Source organism: Nycticebus coucang, chromosome 18 (assembly GCF_027406575.1).
Source record: "Nycticebus coucang isolate mNycCou1 chromosome 18, mNycCou1.pri, whole genome shotgun sequence".
In the NCBI taxonomy this organism is placed as follows: domain Eukaryota; kingdom Metazoa; phylum Chordata; class Mammalia; order Primates; family Lorisidae; genus Nycticebus; species Nycticebus coucang.
In genome coordinates, this window is record NC_069797.1 from 16191451 (window position 1) to 16200310 (window position 8860).

An 8860-nucleotide genomic window follows, 5' to 3' on the forward strand; every position below is an offset into this window, starting at 1 on the left:
TTTGCACTCGGCTTGACCTACTTCTGCACCCCCGTGTCCTGCTGTCATTTTGAATTATGCGATGTCTACATGGCTGGGTCACCCAGCCTTTCACACTGTCCACCTCAATGATTTTGACATTTGCTTCACTTCAGCTACTTATCCTCAAAGAACCCCTTGGTATTCATGTGGAGCTTCCAACTACAGAAACTTAAATTCAAACATGTTTCTCTTGGAGTGACCTCCTAGCATGAAAATATCTCTGATTACTCTCCACCACACCCATAGAGTGTTGGGGAGGCAAGACAGCCCGTGGCAAGAATCAGGCACACTCGTGTTCAAATCCTGCCTCTACCATTTTCTGGATGCTCTTGGGAAAATCATTTAACATTCCTCATCTAAAAGTAATGGAGATAATAGTAGAATCTAACTCTCAGAGTTTAGGGTTCAATAAGAAAGTATATGTAGAATGTGCTTATTTGGAATCATGCAAATACAGTAGTAGACTTTAAATGAACGGTACTAACCTAAGACAGTGCCTTGTGACAAGTCTTCTGTGCTAGAGTATTCTGTTTTGGAGAATGTTTTTATTATTATAGGGAGTTCTTTCTTTAGTGACTTCTCTCGATTTACATAGGTGTCGTGAAGACAGATGTCCCCAAGCCCAAGATGAATGTAGCTGCTTCTCCAAATACCTCCTGATGATCTAGGGAAAGCTGAAGAAGGGTAGATCCATTTGTATTAATATGTGGATCCCAGAGGTTTTGAAGAGGAAAGAGACCAAGAGGTCAAGCCCTTGGCTTCAAATTTAAGATTCAAGTGACCTTTCACAGTCAGGGGAAAGGAGATTATATCTAAAGAAGATGGGTATCAGGCCAGGGGCAAGGTTGCCACTTAAATTACCTTGGGGCTACAAAGAGGTACAACCAGTGGCCTAGTCCCTGCATCAAATCAGCTGAACAATTGGGGTCCACAAAAGTGGATGGGGGTTCAGTGTGCTCCCAGTGGCTCATATTTAGGGTGATTATCATCCTGATTTGCCTGGAACCATCTTGGATATTCCTATTTTCTTGGGCTCCTTTAGGATTTAGCATCTGTCCTGGACAAAAGTGTCATCGTGCTCTGGATGACAAATAATACAGTTACCCCCACTGGCTCTTGTGTGTGAACCCTTACCAGTGTGACACACGGCAGAAGCATGGGGGGCTCACAGCCTCTCCTGGACTCAGGAAGAGGAAAAAGTGCACAGAATTTAACACTCTTTTCTAGAGGGGAATGGCATTCAAAGGGCAAGTGTGCTCTCCCTGGGGAGAGTCCAAGCTCACTTGTACAGGGGGTTACTTGCCTGAGAGTGATCCCCAAGGAGTAAGACCACACCTGCTGAGAGCCTGTCAGCCTTGTGGCAGTAATTAGTGGAAAGTCCCTGGTTTCCCCTATTAGCAGCTGTGACACCAATTCTCTACCCCGAAGCCTTAGAGGTACCTCCACCCATCTCCAATAACCACTCTTAGCTGGCTATTGGACCATTCTGTAGTATCAGGAATATACTGTCTTCCAGTTCCACTACAAAAGATAAGAGCAGAAGGGCTCTCTTTCCATCAGCATTCCTTGATGTTTGGGAGTGATGTGATTTGGGGGTTGATAAAATGAACTTCCTGGCTCAGCGCTCGTAGCACAGTAGTTACCATGCCAGCCACATACAGCAAAGGTGGCAGGTTCGAACCCGGCCCGGGGCCAACTAAACAACTGCAACAAAAAAATTGCCAGGTATTTTGTGGCAGGCACCTGTAGTCCCAGCTATTTGGGAAGCCGAGGCAAGAGAATTGCTTAAGCCCAAGAGTTGGAGGTTGCTGTGAGCTGTGATGCCATTGTACTCTACAGAGGGCGACATAGTGAGACTCTATCTCTAAAGAAAAAAAAAGTGAACTTCCTGTTAATCTAGGCATGTCAAGTGCAAGACTTCCTCTCTGAGCCACTCCTGGGAAACTGTTGTTCATTTCTATTAAACCCTAACATGGGTACTCATTTACGTCATTACATCATGATGACAATATAATGGCCTTATTGGTAGTGTTGCATCAATGTTTGTTCCACTCCTAGTTTCTTGATTTTACCACTTTTTGAATGCAATCTTCACTTGTATAAATAATTATACTTTGTATATTCCGCAGTTCACTATTTCACTTCTTTAGTCATGCCCTGAGTTACTTAGTGCTGTTTTTCTGCTCTCGTATCCACTTCTGCAGCATCCTGAACTTAACTCCCCTCTCCACTGTTGTTAATGTTGTTAACCATCGTGCAGAGGACATGATCTGCAGCCAAACTTTCCAGCTCTTCCCAGGCATCTGTCCATATCATCTCATCAATTTCTCTCCCATTCTCCACAGCTCTTAATCCTGCCTTCTTCCATTTTCTTTTTTTGTTTGTTTACTTTACGGGGTTAGTTTTTTTTTTATAATAAAAAATTCTCATAGAAACTAAAGCAACACTGAAGTACATAAAGGAAAAACTGAAGTCTCCTATGCTTTCTGGCTTTTATACAATGCCTAGAAAGAAGCATCCAAGTCAAAGTTATAAAAATATATACATATGAATCTTTCCATATTTTCTTCTAGTAGTTTTTTGTTTTAATTTTTTTTTATTGTTGGGGATTCATTAAGGGTACACAGAAACAGGTTATATTGATTGATTTTGTTATATAAAGACCCTCTTATAATTGTGTCCTGCCCCCAAAAGGTGTACCATACCCCTTGCCCCCACCCCCTCCCTCCTTCCCTTTCTCAGCTCTCCCTATCCCCTATCCCCCACCATGTACTAGGACATTAATTGTCCTCATATCAGAATTGAGTCCATAGGATTCTTGTTTCTCCATTCTTGTGATGCTTTACTAAGAATAATGTGTTCCACCTCCATCCAGGTTAATACAAAAGATGTAAAGCTCCATCTTTTTTAGTGGCTGAATAGTATTCTGTGGTATACATATACCACAGCTTGTTAATCCATTCCTGGGTTGGTGGGCATTTAGGCTGTTTCCACATTTTGGTGATTGTAAATTGAGCTGCGATAAACAGTCTGGGGCAAGTGTCTCTATGGTAAAAGGATTTTTTTTTTCCTTCTGGGTAGATGCCCAGCAATGGGCCCCCTCCCATGCCTCTTCTGTCCCCATAAATGACCATCATCTCTTCATCTCACTCAAAGTATGAAATTGAAGCTGTCATCTGAGAACTACCTTTTTCATGTCCTCCCATCGCTCCTGCTTCTTCACACACTCATTTTTCTCTCCTGCCACAGCAACCAGGACTCTGCTTCCTCAAAGCAAATCAGCCTGGATCTCATTCTCTCCTACCTTCTCTCTCTTTTATACTACCTTATTCTCATTAGCTTTTACATCAGCTCCTTGTTAGCGCCTCTTGAAAACTCCTTTTTATGTTTGACTCTCTGCCACGGCCTTGTGTGTCTTCCTCCCATATTGCCATGCTTCTTGAAGTCGCAGCTGGTTTTGCTGTCTCCACTTCCTCACCTCCCTTTAATTCCTCAGTCTACACCCAACTGGCCTCACAACTGCCAACACGCTGCTCTCTCTCACCTTGGTTATCAGTCACCTCCTTGTTAGTTAGTCAAATCAACACTTTCCAGTCCTTATGTTAGTGGAACACAGTAGCATTAGATAGGGCTAAAGACTACCTCTTTCCTGAAATTTTCTCCAGCCTTGGTGATAGAAATTCCACCCTCTCTTGATTTTGTAACCACTCCCTCTCATTCTACTATACCAATATTGTAAACATTGGCATTTCTCAGCATATCCTCTTTTCTTCTCACTCCATGCATGTGCAGGTCAGAGCTCTTCCAACGATCTCAGTTAACGTCCAAGTGCTGACTACGTCTGTATCTGTTGTCTTCATACAAAGCTCCAGACCTCTCTAGTGAAGACTTTTAGCTTGAGTGTCCCACAGACACTAGACATTCAAAACCCACTTTTATTGTTTTTTCCTGCTATGTAACTCTTTCTTGTTTTCGATTTTTTATTGTGAATGGCACTGACATGTACCCAACATCCAATTCTCCCTTCCTGAAATCCAAGCCTCTTTCTCCTTCACCATCCCCATCCAATGATCAAGTCTCATCTTTTCCATTCCGTTAACATGGTCCAATACTACCTTCGTCTCTCTGTTCCATGTACCACTTTCTTAGTCAAGGCCACCATCTTCCCTTTGATGAGGTTGTTGCTATAGGCCCTTAAGGCACCACCTTCACTCTTGCTGCCCCAACCACATTATTTTTGCTTACTAAATCCAATATGTTGGGTTACTCATCATTTCTCTTTAAGTACTCGTGTCTGTAGAAGAAGGAGAACACAGTGATTTATTAAATTCATTTATAAAAATGTACTAGGGTGCCCTTTCCTTGTCCTTGACACTCCAATCCACACCGTCATCTTTCTAAAGGGTGAAGACTATTATAACACTTCCTTGCTTAAAACCCGTCAGTGATACTCCACTGCTTTAGAAATCAGTCCATATTCTTCAATACATCTTATGAGGTCCATCGTGGTCCAGTCCACACTTGCTTTCTCTTATGGATTGAATTGTGTTCCCTCAGAATTTATATTAATATATTGAAGTCCTAACTCTCAGCACCTCCGAATGTGAACCTGCTTAGAGATCAGACTTTTACAAAAGTAATCAAGTTAACATGAGGTTGTTAGGATGGGCCTTAATCCAAGATAACTGGAGTCCTTAAAAAAGGGGGAAATTTGGACACAGAGACAGACATGTGCAAAGGATCACATGATGCAGAGATACAGGCAGGATGCCTGTGGACACAAATCTGGCCATCTGCAAGCCAAGGAGAGAGCAGCCAACCCTGCTGGTGCCTTGAATACATGCTTCTAGCCTCCAGTACAGGGAGGCTATACATTTCTGGTGCTTAATCCACCCCACATGTGGTACCTTCTTACGACAGCACTAGCAGATTAACACAACTCCCAACTTCTTTTCTTTTTTTTTTTTTTTATTGTTGGGGATTCATTGAGGGTACAATAAGCCAGGTTACACTGATTGCAATTGTTAGGTAAAGTCCCTCTTGCAATCATATCTTGCCCCCATAAAGTGTGACACACACCAAGGCCCCACCCCCCTCCCTCCGTCCCTCTTTCTGTTCCCCCCTCATAACCTTAATTGTCATTAATTGTCCTCATATCAAAATTGAGTACATAGGATTCATGCTTCTCCATTCTTGTGAGGCTTTACTAAGAATAATGTCTTCCACTTCCATCCAGGTTAATACAAAGGATGTAAAGTCTCCATTTTTTTTAATGGCTGAATAGTATTCCATGGTATACATATACCACAGCTTGTTAATCCATTCCTGGGATGGTGGGCATTTAGGCTGTTTCCACATTTTGGCGATTGTAAATTGAGCTGCAATAAACAGTCTAGTACAAGTGTCCTTATGATAAAAGGATTTTTTCCTTCTGGGCAGATGCCCAGTAATGGGATTGCAGGATCAAATGGGAGGTCTAGCTTGAGTGCTTTGAGGGTTCTCCATACTTCCTTCCAGAAACCTTGTACTAGTTTGCAGTCCCACCAGCAGTGTAAAAGCGTTCCCTTCTCTCCATATCCACGCCAGCATCTGCAGTTTTGAGATTTTGTGATGTGGGCCATTCTCACTGGGGTTAGATGATATCTCAGGGTGGTTTTTTTTTTTTTCTTTTTTTTTTTTATTGTTGGGGATTCATTGAGGGTACAATAAGCCAGTTACACTGATTGCAATTGTTAGGTAAAGTCCCTCTTGCAATCATGTCTTGCCCCCATAAAGTGTGACACACACTAAGGCCCCACCCCACTCCCTCCCTCTCTCTTTCTGCTTCCCCCCCCCATAACCTTAATTGTCATTAATTGTCCTCATATCAAGATTGAGTACATAGGATTCATGCTTCTCCATTCTTGTGATGCTTTACTAAGAATAATGTCTTCCACTTCCATCCAGGTTAATACGAAGGATGTAAAGTCTCCATTTTTTTTAATGGCTGAATAGTATTCCATGGTATACATATACCACAGCTTGTTAATCCATTCCTGGGTTGGTGGGCATTTAGGCTGTTTCCACATTTTGGCGATTGTAAATTGAGCTGCAATAAACAGTCTAGTACAAGTGTCCTTATGATAAAAGGATTTTTTTCCTTCTGGGTAGATGCCCAGTAATGGGATTGCAGGATCGAATGGGAGGTCTAGGTTGAGTGCTTTGAGGTTTCTCCATACTTCCTTCCAGAAAGGTTGTACTAGTTTGCAGTCCCACCAGCAGTGTAAAAGTGTTCCCTTCTCTCCACATCCACGCCAGCATCTGCAGTTTTGAGATTTTGTGATGTGGGCCATTCTCTCTGGGGTTAGATGATATCTCAGGGATGTTTTGATTTGCATTTCTCTAATATATAGAGATGATGAACATTTTTTCATGTGTTTGTTAGCCATTCATCTGCCATCTTAGAGAAAGTTCTATTCATGTCTCTTGCCCATTGATATATGAGATTGTTGGCTTTTTTCATGTGGATTAATTTGAGTTCTCTATAGATCCTAGTTATCAAGCTTTTGTCTGATTGAAAATATGCGAATATCCTTTCCCATTGTGTAGGTTGTCTCTGCTTTGGTTATTGTCTCCTTAGCTGTACAGAAGCTTTTCAGTTTAATGAAGTCCCATTTGTTTATTTTTGTTGTTGTTGCAATTGCCATGGCAGTCTTCTTCATGAAGTTTATCCCCAGGCCAATATCTTCCAGTGTTTTTCCTATGCTTTCTTGGAGGATTTTTATTGTTTCATGCCTTAAATTTAAGTCCTTTATCCATTTTGAATCAATTTTTGTGAGTGGGAAAGGTGTGGGTCCAGTTTCCGTCTTTTACATGTAGACATCCAGTTCTCCCAACACCATTTATTGAATAGGGAGTCTTTCCCCCAAGGTATGTTCTTGTTTGGTTTATCGAAGATTAGGTGGTTGTAAGATGTTAGTTTCATTTCTTGGTTTTCAATTCTATTCCAAGTGTCTATGTCTCTGTTTTTGTGCCAGTACCATGCTGTCTTGACCACTATGGCTTTGTAGTACAGACTAAGATCTGGTATGCTGATGACCCCAGCTTTATTTTTGTTACTAAGAACTGCCTTAGCTATACGGGGTTTTTTCCAGTTCCAACCAAAACGCAGAATCATGTTTTCCAAATCTTGAAATTACGATGTTGGTATTTTGATAGGAATGGCATTGAATAGGTAGATTGCTTTGGGAAGTATGGACATTTTAACAATGTTGATTCTTCCCATCCATGAGCATGGTATGTTCTTCCATTTGTTAATATCCTCAGCTATTTCCTTTCTGAGGAGTTCATAGTTTTCTTTATAGAGATCCTTCACCTCCTTTGTAAGGTATATTCCTAGTTATTTCATTTTCTTTGAAACTATGGTGAAGGGAGTTGTGTCCTTAATTAGCTTCTCATCTTGACTGTTATTGGTGTATACAAAGGCTACTGACTTGTGGACATTGATTTTATATCCTGAAACGTTACTGTATTTTTTGATGACTTCTAGGAGTCTTGTCGTTGAGTCTTTGGGGTTCTCTAAGTATAAGATCATGTTGTCAGCAAAGAGGGAGAGTTTGACCTCCTCTGTTCCCATTTGGATTCCCTTTATTTCCTTGTCTTGCCTAATTGTATTGGCTAGAACTTCCAGCATTATGTTGAATAGTAAAGGTGACAGAGGATAACCTTGTCTGGTTCCAGTTCTAAGAGGAAAAGCTTTCAGTTTTACTCCATTCAGTAAAATATTAGCTGTGGGTTTGTTATAGATAGCTTCAATCAGTTTTAGAAATGTGCCACCTTTGCCTATACTCTTCAGTGTTCTAATTAGAAAAGGGTGCTGGATTTTACCAAATGCTTTTTCTGCATCTATTGAGAGGATCATGTGATCTTTATTTTTGTCTCTGTTAATATGGTGGATAACGTTTATGGACTTGCGTATGTTAAACCAGCCTTGCATCCCTGGGATGAAGCCTACTTGATCATGATGAATGACTTTTTTGATGATAAGCTGTAATCTATTGGCTAGGATTTTGTTGAGAATTTTTGCATCTATATTCATGAGTGAGATTGGTCTGAAATTCTCCTTTTTGTTTGGGTCTTTTCCTGGTTTTGGTATCAGGGTGATGTTTGCTTCATAGAATGTGTTGGGGAAGATTCCTTCTTCCTCAAGTTTTTGGAATAATTTCTGCAGTACAGGAATAAGCTCTTCCTTGAAGGTTTGATAGAATTCTGGAGTGAAGCCATCTGGACCAGGGCATTTTTTGGTTGGAAGATTTTTTATTGTTTCTTTGATCTCAGTGCTTGAAATTGGTCTGTTCAGGAGCTCTATTTCTTCCTGGCTGAGTCTAGGGAGAGGGTGTGATTCCAAATATTGATCCATTTCCTTCACATTGTCAAATTTCTGGGCATAGAGTTTCTGGTAGTATTCAGAGATGATCTCTTGTATCTCTGTGGGATCAGTTGTCATTTCCCCTTTATCATTTCTGATTGAGGTTACTAGAGATTTTACTTTTCTGTTCCTTGTTAGTCTGGCCAATGGTTTATCTATTTTATTTATTTTTTCAAAAAATCAACTCCTTGTTTCTTTAATTTTCTGAATGACTCTTTTGTTTTCAATTTCATTGATCTCTGATTTGATTTTGGATATTTCTTTTCTTCTACTGAGTTTAGGCTTAGATTGTTGTTCTTTTTCCAATTCTATAAGATCACTTGTGAGATTGTTGATGCGCTCTCTTTCTGTTTTTCGAATGTAGGCATCTAAAGTGATGAATTTTCCTCTCAAAACTGCTTTTGCTGTATCCCACAGGTTTTGGTAGCTTGT